Genomic DNA, 10,189 nt, shown 5'->3' on the forward strand with positions numbered 1-10,189 from the left:
AATCTTGATTTCTATCTGAGCAAAGAGTAGAGGATGTCACACCTGGAAGGGAGCTTTGAAAATATACCTGAGGGTGCTAGAACTGGAAGGAACCTTGGAACATAATGTTGGGCCTCATCTAATCCAACCTCCTCATTTTACAGAGGAAGAACCAGAAGGTCAAAAAGATATTTGTAAAGTGCTTGACATATACCTGGTACACAGCAGGCACTTAATAAATGCTTCCTTCCTTGACACTAGCCATGGACATGGAAGGGAAGGAGAGGAGGGTTTTGTTTCTGGAACTCCTACCCTGGCATGACTGATGAGCCCCAGGACAGGCTCAGTAATCAGACCAGTCATGCCACCTCTCTCCCCTCCACATACATACATTCTCTAGTTCTGCCATTACTCATGGACAGAATGTATCAGTCTACTCCAATATGACTTCACCCATCAACCCAGCAACTTTCCAAACCCAATACCTTTCTTTAATCACCACTCCCCTGTATGTGTTATCTCCCCCTGTTGGGATGAAAGTACTTCCAAGGCAGAGATTGTGTTCACTTAAAAAATGTATCTAAGTACATAGCACAGTGCTTTACACATGTCAAGTGTTTAATAAATGCTTTTTAATTTATTCATTCAGTGTTCCATGGACACAAAATTGGACAGTCCATCTGTTAGCCTTCCCTCTCCCTTTATAATTAGCCCACCTCTCTTTCCAATCATATGTAACCTTATGTCTTTTATGCCATTTATTATGTGCTTATCATTGATGGGAATAAGCTAAAGCCTACCTACATATACCATTTTTCTTTACATTGACTTCTGCATGACCCGTGATGTTGATGCTACTAAGATTATGCTGTTCCATGATTCAAGGTTCCAGAAACATCTTTAGGAGAAAACTGATGTTGAAGAGATGGGCTCCTGCAACATGGAGTAACCTGAGGTCATTGGTACAAGGAAAGGAGGCGCACATGCACATCTGCCTTCTCTCCTTGAGCTTCTCCAGTGCATCTCTGATCTCTTTGTTTCTCAAACTGTAGATGATGGGGTTTAACATGGGAATCACGGCTCCGTAGAACATGGATACCACTTTATCTTGGTTTTGTGAGTGCCTGGCATTAGGGTGGAGGTATGCAAAAAGTCCAGAGCCATAAAAGAGAACCACAGCCATCAGATGAGAGGTGCAGGTGTTAAAAGCCTTTGCTCATCCTCTGGATGAATGGATCTTCACAACGGTTGCAATGATATACACATAAGAGACCAAGACAATAGTGGCTGATGCCCCCCCAACCATACACACAACAGTGAAGTTCACCACTTGACTGAGGAGAATACTGGAACAGGAGAGGGTCAACAGGGGAGGAATATCACAGAAGAAGTGATTAATTACATCTGGCCCACAGAAGTGGAGATGAAATACAGAGATGGTTTGGGCTAAGCCAGTGAAGACTCCCCCAACATATGCTGCCATAGCCATCTTCACACAAATGGAGTGGGACGTGACAGCTGCATAGAGCAGTCGGTTGGAAATGGCAATGTATCGGTCATACGCCATGGCTGCCAGAAGGCAGTACTCTGTGTCCCCCATCCCAATGAAGACAAACAGCTGAGCAGCACAGCCCACAAAGGAGATGGTCTTTTGCTCCCTGAAGAAGTCATAGAGCATCTTGGGGGCAATAGAGGAAGTGTATCAACGAAGGATAAATTACTGAGGAAGAGGTACATGGGGGAATGCAGATGGGACTCGATCCTGATCAGGATGATGAGGGACAGATTCCAAGCTAGAGTCATGAGGTCGATTCCTAGGAACAGCACAAAAAGGAAGACCTGAAGCTCTGGATGCTCAGTGAATCCCAGAAGAAGAAATCTGGTCACTGTTGTGGTATTTCTACCCGTGGCCATAAATCATCTTTCTAGTGCCTACCAAAAATTTCCTAACAATGGTGATCCCAATGAAGGAACAGGCTATCATAGAATTACAGGATCTTAGAGTTGGAAGGGACCTTGGAGGTCAACTATTCAAATCTCCCACCCCATACGGCAGGTAGTTTGTGGCATTTCATGAGCCAATTTTCAGGCACTAGTGTAAATCTGATTCTTGGGTCACTTGCATTTATGCTAAAGTAAATAAGGTCCAAATTTTACCCAGTGCCACTTTGTTGGGTAACTGGCACCAGCCTAATCATCTCCATTGTCATTAACAACATCATTAAAGGCAGTTCTGTATTGTACTTGTTCCAAATAACCTCTTGGCAACTCGTGTAAGCCTTAATTTTGAAAGTTAGTCCCTGGAAGTGGTTGTGACAGATCACAGAGTCACAGAAATTCAAAATTAGAAGAGACCTCATCAATCATTTAGTCCAACCCATCCCCCCCCCAAAAGGAAGCCCTGCTGTAACATACCTGACAAGTGGTCATGCGGTCTGTGCAGGAAGACATCGAATGATGGGGAAACTGTTACCTCCTGAGGCCACCCATTCTTCTATTACTCAGCTCTAGTCGTTAGGAAGATTTTCCAGCCTACATTTACTTCTTTGTACCTTCCATTGTTTCTGATCTGCCTTGTGGGGCCCAGCAGAACAAGTCTGGCTCCTCTTCCAACCGGTTGGAAGTAAATCCTTTCCTCATTAAGGAAAGTCATTTGGCAAGAAATGAAATGGCTGGGAGCAATTTACCATTTCTTGTCATCACAGACAGTCCTTGTCAGGCTTCAGACATCTGAGGTGTCTTGTCCTCCAAGCCGTGGAATCAACATGCAAATGTAAGCAGGTGGAAATGGACATCCTTTCAAATTAAAGAGAGTAGTCTTAAGTTTAGAATAATATTGAGGCTTTCACTCAGCAGCCCTGAAAACAAAACACTGAAGGTGAAATGGCAAGTATTGTGTCATCCCAGGCAAGAAGAATGGAGAGATCGTAAGCCAGTAACCTCTCTCTGTTCTTCAGCGCACTGCTAGAGCTGCATCACCACCCTACCAGAATCCTGGAATGTTAGAATACAGAGCACAGAAAAGAAAAACTGAGTAGGAACTTGGAATGCAGAAAATAAAACAACAGAGCTGTAAGAGGTCTCAGACTGAAAAATACTAAAGATGGAAGGTGGGGTTCTTGGTCAAGTGAAGGTTGGATTGTATGGCCTCTGGGATCCCTTTCAGCTCTTAGATTCTATGATTCTGACCTCAGGACATAAAAGGTCAGAGCTGGAAGGGACCTTAGAACAGAGATAGAACAAAGAGCAAAGTTGTTTCAGACCTGGGAGAGATCTTTGAGCTGGAAGGGACCTTAGAACACAGAAACAAGAATGTTAGGACTCATTTAGTCCCAGCTCCTTATTTTACAGAGAAGGAACCAGAGTCGAGGAGGGGAAGTTACTTTGTCCAGAGTCACACAGTTAGTAAGTGGAGGATGTGGGATTGTACAGTAATAATAGTAGCCAACTTTATATGGTGCTTTAGATTTAGAAAACACTTTTACAGATACTATCTCATTTGATTCTCACAACAAAACCTTGGTGCTGTCATTATCCTCATTTTAGAGATGAGGAAACTGGAAAGTGAGTCTAATGCAGGTAAAGTGAATGGCCCAGACTCACGTAGCTAGAAAGTGCATGAAGCTTCAAACTTGGGTCTTCCTCCTTTCAAGACCAGTACTTTCCTCGCTATACCACAGATGAATAGAGAATATAGCAGATGGGAGTAAAAACTTTCTTAGGATTAGGTGCTGAAGCTGTGCCCAGATAATATCTTCCTCAGTTGATGCTAGAAATTCCACCATAAGCAACATCTTCCTTTGTGGGAATCATTTCCCTTCTATCCTCAAACCTCTTTTCAAAAAAGTTATTGGTTTGGGGAGAGCTTAAGGACTTGGCCCCTGCTGAGTGTTTAATAAATGATTGCTGAATTCAGTTGAACCGAATAGGGTCAATTTAATTATCTTACCAATTTTCCAGATTGGTCAATGAAATAACTTCTCTCAAGTCCACCCATCTAGTGAATGAAACAGCACCAGCATCCCTCCCCTCTTGGTTCCTAGACCCCTTTGAACATAACCTGGATATCCAAGCAATACTTTGGAGAGAAGCTTCTAAAAGAGACAGTCAAAGGTCATTGGAAAGACTCGCCCACATTCTCTTCCCTATTTCAGTCTGATTGTGGAGCCCAGGTATTTGAGAAACCCGGTTTTCTCAGTTCCTTATTTGTTTCATAAACTGAACTCCTGCTCCTGGCTGGGAACTGTTGGCTCAAGAACCAGGAAGGTTCCAAGTCAGTCACTTATACTGTCTATGGGATGGGAGCTGAGAAAAGTCTTCTAATTGATTAGCAAAGACTGGTGTTTGTGGGCTCTGCAGTGGAAGGTTTAAAGGGAATCCAGTGGCCAGTCACCTCCTCTGAGATCTGGCTTTGATCCTCAAAGGTTGGGCCTCTAATTAAAGTATGGGCAGATAGGCAGGTTTGGCGGGGCCCAGCAGTGTGGAGATCCTCAGTGTCTCTGTTGGGACAGCTGACTCTCATTAGTCCTGGTTTCTTCATTGGTTCTGGTCCTCCCTGGCTAGTTTCTACTATAAATAAAATCCATCTAGGCAAGGGGGACTTCAAACTTAGAAAAACTCTTAGTGATGCATTGATGCCTACTGGAAAGAGGAAACAAAAGACCCCTGGGTCAAAGGCCTTGCATGGCCTATGGATTCAAGATGGTTTTTTGAAGCTCTGAAAGACAACTAGGTATGGAGGAACACCCTGGGAGGCAGAAACTCCCAGATTCAAGTCCTGAGTCTGGAAAATCAATCAGTAGCATTTATCACACACTTACCGTGTGCCAGGCATGGTGCTAAGCACGGGAGCATGGCTGCTTAGTCAACCAGGATGTGTCGGAGACAGAACTCAAACCCAGGGCTTGTAGGTTCCCAGGCTGCACCTGGGATTTCACCCACATTGGGAGCTCCTGTTAGGGAAACCAGTGAAAATCGGCAAGTTTTCTACAACTTGGTGGTATTAAATCAGGTGCTCTTTGCCCTGGGGTCTGCGAACTTAAAAAAAAAAAACCCGTAATAATAACTATTCCAATATAGTTGGTTTCCATTGTAATCTGATGTGTTTCATTGTATGCATTTTATAACATTATTCTGAGAAAAGGTCCATAGGCTTCACCAGACAGCCAAAGGGATCCATGGTGAACACCTGTATTAGATAGTTGCCTGAGGTCCTCATAGGTCAAGTGCCAGGGGCACGCAGCCAGAAAGCATCAGAGGTGAAACTTGAACCCAGGTCTTCCTGACTTCAAGGACGGCTCTCCACCTCCAGGCCATGTTCATTCTCATTGTAAACAATAAATGCTTCTTCAATCAAGTCAAATTGGTGGATAGTTGGGGCAGCTAGGTGGTGAAGTGGTTAGCATGCCAGGCCTGAAGTCAGGAAGACTCAACTTCCCGAGTTCAAACCTGGCCTCAGACACATTTATAGATGTGTGACCCTGGGCAAGTCGCTTAATCCTATTTGCCTCAGTTTCCTTGTCTGTAAAATAAAAATGGCAAACCACTCCAGTATCTTTGCCAAGAAAGCCCCAAGTGAGGTCGGAAGGGTGGGACAGGACTGAAATGACTGTACCACAACAAAGGAGTGTCTAATGGAATAAACTCAGGCCCTGGAGTCAGAAACCTGGGCTTCCCCACATGTAAAATGAGGGAGTTGGCCTGGGTACCGCCTGAGGCCTCTTCCGGCCTGAGCTCCTGTCACTATGATCCTGAAACAGGACAAGGGCTTGCAAGAGACAACTTCGGGGGACTTCATGATTCTGTTTGGGGTGGATCCTGGCTTTTGCCCATTGATACTTTGTCCTATTAGAGATGTATTTATTTGTTGAGTTTTTCTTTTGTCAGAGCCAGTACGGATGGTGGGAAGGGCTGCCGTGCTAGGTTCAATCCAAACGCACAATTCATTCAGCTCCTATTGTCTGCATGACACTACGCTAAGCTGGGAATAACAACCAGCTAACTTGAAGTCTAGGAGCTTACAATGAAGGGAAGGACACAAGTAACTGTGATAGAGAGGAGGGTAAAAGAAGGAAAATCACTGATGTCTTTATGCCGCTTTTAAGCTCTTTCTCAGCAATAACCCTACGAGTTGGTAAGTACAAGATTTATTATCTCCAGAATGACTTTGAGTGAATAAGTTATTTTGTCTATTATAAATGCCCAAATTGACTATAAAAGACATATAAAGGAAGATGCTATCTGCATCCAGTGAAAGAACTGATAAATAGAAGTATGTATAGAATAATTTTACATATACATATATATGTACATACACATACACACACACATACCTATGTTGTCTAATAATAACCATCTCTAGGGCAGTGAGAAGCAAGGGGAGAAAAAAAACATATGCATGATAATTTTGTCATATATTTGAAAGGAATAGCAAGTTGTGCATAGCAGATTTACATCTTCATGTATGATCATCTTTTTTATTGTATTGTGATATGGAAATGCTTGTTATATTCCAGAAATTAAAAATAATTTTTTTTAAAATAAAGGGAGTTGCTTCAACAAATGTGCATGAAGGTTAGGGGCTGGAGATAGGGTTAAAATGGGGAAAAACAAAGAAACAAGCAAAAAAATAGCATGTTCCCTGAGTTCAAATTCTACCTCTATAACTATCTATACAACCTTGAACAGGTCATTTAACTTTTCTGGGCCTCAGTTTCCTCAACCATAAAATGAGGTAATTGGACCACATGGCCTCCTAGGTCATCTCCAGTTCTGGTTCTGTGATTCTATGATCCTAAGACCAACCATCCAAGACACAGAGGGATAGCATGAGCAAAGTATGGATAGTGGGACAAAGACAGGGGAGAATAGTTTAGTTTATCTGGTATGTAGCATGTATAAAAATTGGGCACGGGGCTTGGAGTCAGGAAAACTAATTGTTGTGAGTTCAAATACAGCCCCAAATACTTACTAGTTGTGTGACCCTGGGAATGTCACTTAATCCTGTTTGTCTCCCTTTCCTCATCTGTAAAGTGAGCTGGAGAAGGATACGGCAATCCGCTCCAGTATCTTTGCCAAGAAAGCCCCAAACGGGTTCACAAGGAGGCAGACAAGACTGAAAAAGGACTGAACAACGTCAAACAGCAGCATGTAGAAAGGGGAATGTCTAAAAAGGTAAGTTGAGGCTAACGAGGGGGTGGCCTCAAATGGTCAGAATTTGCGGTCTATACTTTGAAAATTGAAGAGAAAACAAAGCTTTGACGTATGTTTCGAATAATAGAAGACTCCGAGCAGCAAAATGTTCAAAGTCATGGATCAGCTGGTACAGTGAGTGAGGTGACTTTTGGACTAGTTGAACGGGCACACCCAAAGAGGAACCACTGATGGGTAGATATAAGCTTGGAATGCCTTGAGTAGAGTTCCTCAGGTATCCATATATGACCCCACGGTGTTTGCCATTTCGATGGGTGCCTGGGATAAAGACATCAATGATGTGTTCAGAGATGGTATGAAGCAGGGAAACACAGCTGACGTGCTGGGTGACAGAATCTCCACAAGATTTGACAGGCTAAGCCGTGGGTTGGATGTAATGAGATGAAGTTTAATGAAAAACTAGAAAATCTCAGGTTTGGTTTTCAAAAATGAATCTCACAAGTACAGATGATGGAATGGGACTCAGAAACTATTATCATTCTGTTCTCAGGTTTTTCGGTAAACTGCAAATCAACCTAAGTCAACAATGTTGAGTGGTCTAAGGCTGCACAAGAAGGGCATGGCACCCAGGGGGTAGGGGATGGTCCTGCTATATACTGACCCAGGTAGAACCCACGTGGAGTGTTGTGTATGGGCACTGAATTCTGGGAAGGACATTGCTAAACTGAAAGGCTTGTGGAAGAGAGGACAGGATGGAGAAGAGCCTCCAGATCATTCCATATGGGGCTAGGTCGGAGGAAAAAAGTTGTTTAGCCTGGAGAAAGGACTCAGGGATGATATTTGAGAGTTATCTTCAAGTATTATGAAGGGCTGTCATAGGGAGGAGGGAGTGGCCTTGTTGTGTTCAGCCCCATAGGACAGAAGCAGAGCTATAGTTGGAATTCACACACACACACACACACACACACACACACACACACACACACACACAATTTGATGTCAGGGAAAATTTCCTAACAATTCGAGCTTGCCAAAAGTGCAGAGAGCTGACTTGGGAGATGGTGGACCCCCCCACACACACACCTGCCCCAACTTCTTTAACCAAATTGGTCAGGGTGTCAGAAAGAGAATTATTGGCCAGGCATAGCTCAGGCTCGATGGTCTCTGAGGCTCTTTGCAGCTCTGGAATTCTGTGAAGTCATGCCAGCTCTGTTAGGCAGCTGTGGCCTGTCCACACCACCCCTTGACTCGTCTCCAGGGGACAGCCAATCCCTCAGCACAGATTTCTGGAGGAGTTGAGAGTGGGAGCACAGAGCCTGAGAAGTCCAATCAGTGAGGCAATTTTCACTGACAGAAGCCTCTCCCCATCCCCAGAGGGGCCATTTCAAGGTGGATCCCTTGCCTGAACCCAAAGCATTTTTGGAGCACCACACAGAGTATGGAATTCTGATTGCCTGACTTTGAGGGAGGCACACTGAAACACCAAATTCCTCCTAGAAACAGACTCCAAATGACGCACAGCCCAACACTTGGAAAACACCCTGGCCTAGCCTCATCTTGAAAGCAGCATTTTCTTGGCCACAGCTCAGTTTCAAGGGGAAAAAAAAGGCGATTCTGATCAGAGCCATGGAGATGAACCAGGAAGAAAAATTGGGGCAGGCCTACACAGCTGGATTCCAGATGCTGGAAGAGAGGCAAGTCCAGGGTCTTGCTTTTGTGATACCAATGCAACCATGAAAAACCGAACACTGCAGTCATATCACTGTGTGCTTGCTGGGTTTTGTTTGTTTGCTTCGGTGAAGGGAGGTCTTTTACATTTCTATTCTTCCTCTAAACTTTGACTCCAATGACTTCCCTTCGCCCCGCCCTTTGCACTCAGACATCCCATACCCTTTTGCATGAACCTCTCTGAGGAGTGCATTATGTAATATGGTGTGTTATCGTTGGGTGTGTGTTGGGAAACTGTATAGCTTATTTAATGATCCTGAGCTGCTCCCCAAGGTGGGGGATGGGATGGGATGGGGTGGGGAGGAATTATAGAATTACAGACTTAGAGAAGGAAGTGGCCCCAGAGGTCATTTCATCTCACTTTCTCCTTTTACCAACGAGGAACAACCGAGACCCAGAGAGGCTAAATACCTTGCCAGGGTCACAGAGCCAGTGGCAGAGCCAGAATTTCCCCCCCCCCAGATCCTCTTACTCCAAATCCAGAGCTGTTCTCTTAATGAAGATGTGTAGAAATAGATCCTGAAGCATCATGATCTTTAAATAGTCAATTGCAGGCGACTCAAATAGCAACAGAGAGATGCGAGGCAGATGCAGGTAGGTGGAAGGAGGCAGGTAGGCTGGAGTGTATTTCCAAAGATCCACAGGGTTCAAGATTTTGCTTAAGGTAGAATATATACTCCTTAAGAACAGATGGTTTAAATCTTTGGACTCTATCCCTGGGACCCCAAGTATGATATGTGAGCTTTCATCTTATCTTCTTTGGAAGCCGGCCTTCGGGTTGCCTCTTGGCCTTTTCCAAACTATAGTGCCTGGACTCTGGCCATCCTCTTCATCCCCCTTTCACCAGAACCTGGACTCTGCCCCCTGAGACCCCAGGCTCTGAAAGGTGAGTTTTTGCCTTATCTTGCCCAGAATCAGGCCTCCATCTCACTTCCAGGCCATTTCCAAACCATGCTACTCGGAGCCCCCTCCCTCTTCTAGCTTTACTTTCATGTGTATTATCTTCTCCTGTTAGAATGTAAGCTCTTTGAGGACAGGGATTGTCTTGACTGGTTATATTTGTATTCCCAGTGCTTATTAGCACAATGCCTGGCACAGAGTAAGTCCTTAATACATTCTTTTCCACTAATTAATTCAATATTTGTGTCCCCAGTACCCAACATGGTGCCTGGAACATAGTAGGCACTTAATAAGTGGTAGTTGATTGGCTGATTTGCTAAGGAATATCGTGAAGGAAATAAATGACAAGCAAAGGAGGTAGGCTGGCCATGTAGAAAGAATGAGCGATGGCCATACAGACCACCTCCAGGCAGAGTCCTAGGACCTGTGA

The 10,189-nt window shown here is 44.3% G+C and overlaps 1 pseudogene; it reads right to left on the minus strand.

Annotated features, from left to right (window-relative positions):
* Nucleotides 1–859: 859 nt before the first annotated feature.
* LOC110200751 (olfactory receptor 5A1-like) lies at nt 860–1,893 on the minus strand (annotated as a pseudogene).
* Between the last annotated feature and the right edge of the window lie 8,296 nt (nt 1,894–10,189).

Source organism: Phascolarctos cinereus, unplaced genomic scaffold (assembly GCF_003287225.1).
Source record: "Phascolarctos cinereus isolate Bilbo 61053 unplaced genomic scaffold, phaCin_HiC Scaffold_9;HRSCAF=440, whole genome shotgun sequence".
Classification (NCBI taxonomy): Eukaryota; Metazoa; Chordata; class Mammalia; order Diprotodontia; family Phascolarctidae; genus Phascolarctos; species Phascolarctos cinereus.